General features: G+C 37.7%; 2 long non-coding RNA genes across 4 annotated transcripts in view; one reads left to right on the top strand and one right to left on the bottom strand.

Annotated features, from left to right (window-relative positions):
* LOC103394590 (uncharacterized) overlaps positions 1–1495 on the bottom strand; it is a 315109-nt gene that overhangs the window by 312293 nt on the left and 1321 nt on the right. The window lies entirely within an intron of this gene.
* On the top strand, positions 477–1494 carry LOC112488543 (uncharacterized). The gene is made up of 2 exons (XR_003052728.1): positions 477–535; positions 1043–1494. It is a non-coding gene; the product is annotated as an uncharacterized LOC112488543 (long non-coding RNA).

Here is a 1495-nt window from a genome sequence, read left to right as displayed (position 1 = left end):
CTGTGAAAGTGTAAACAGTCGTTAAGAGTCTGCCGGGTCGTTGTGGTCCCCATCAGAACGGTTTCGGTCACCTGCCTCTTTGTTGTGTGAAACTGAGGTGAAACTTTGAATACTGACACTCACTGTCACTCAGCTGACACACGTGTCTCCCAGTCTGTAGTGATAATAATGTAATTCCATGTAGTTAAATATCTCTGTGTCAAACGCTCACGTTGGTTTCATTAAGACTGGCCACTGTTAATCTTAGTTTATCTCAGGCCAATGTTGTCTAAAGGGCAAATAATAATATTGTGAGGTTTTATAAAGTACATATGTACACATTCCTATCTTTTGATCTTAAAACTACAAGAGGCAATACTTAGTTTTTCACTCTCAGAACGGCAGTCAAAAAGTGTGTCCCTCTCTGATGACTCTCTTCAGGTCGTTGTCCTGCACCAAATGTTTTCTGGGAGAGTTTTTGGTGACATTTTATTCAAATCTGTGTGATGTCCTGTGGTGGATGTGTGGTGGCAAATACCTAACAGTGTCTTTAAAGGTCCTCCTGGTTTTGTCACTGTGCTTTTGAGATTTTTTTGTATGTCTGAGCTTTGTGTTAGGTGGAAGACACATAGTATTCAAAGGGGAAAGTCAAAGTTCTGAGACAGATTGGACCTAAAAACTTTATTTATAGAGACTCTGCACTTTTTGCATCAGGTCACAACCTGCTACTTTGCGAGGTATCAGTCTGAAATGTCGTCCGAGCTTTCACCAAGGCTGGAATCATCACTGAACAACTAATTAACAGCAACGACACTGACTAGTGTCTTCAAAATCAGTTTTGAAGGGGTAAAAAACTTGATCAAATAAATCAAAACAGGTCTATCACGTGTTTTAGTTCAACATAAAACACCATTCTGTCTTAGAACTTGTTGTCTTGGCCCAGCACATGAGATGTCTTTTTTGTTGGACATTGATAATGAAGATGGACAGAAAAGGGTCTTAAACACAGCAAATATCTGCTGAAGACTAAAACACATCCTGTTTTTACCTTCTTTGTCCACAGAGACTGGTGGCCTCTGCATCTCGTCCAAGTCCTTACAACCAGACGTAGAGATTGTCCCAGGACTGACCATGTGACCTTTTTAGGAATAAAGCCAGTGCTCATGGACAGTGAGGTACAGATCTCAACACTGTGTGTTTTAGGATTGGGAAAGAAAACTTGGAATAAGGCTAAGGTTAAGGTTTGTGATATGGGTGGATTAGTTGGGATTATGGTTAGGAATAAACCAGTTGGTATGATTAAAACTAATGAATTCCTAAAAAAATCTTAGCAAAATAAAACTCTATTTTTATAAAATACTTAAATTTTCATTAAAATGCCAAGTTATTTCCTTTTCTATGGTTAAATTTCAGATCATATATACTTTCTTGGGATACTAACTGTTGATTAAAATTAAATACTATACTAATAAGATCCTGAGAAGGTCTTCAAAAATAAAAGATTCTCAAAAATGAC

Source organism: Cynoglossus semilaevis, chromosome 18 (assembly GCF_000523025.1).
Source record: "Cynoglossus semilaevis isolate Cse_v1.0 chromosome 18, Cse_v1.0, whole genome shotgun sequence".
NCBI lineage: Eukaryota > Metazoa > Chordata > Actinopteri > Pleuronectiformes > Cynoglossidae > Cynoglossus > Cynoglossus semilaevis.
This window is presented reverse-complemented; position numbering and strand designations above follow the sequence as displayed.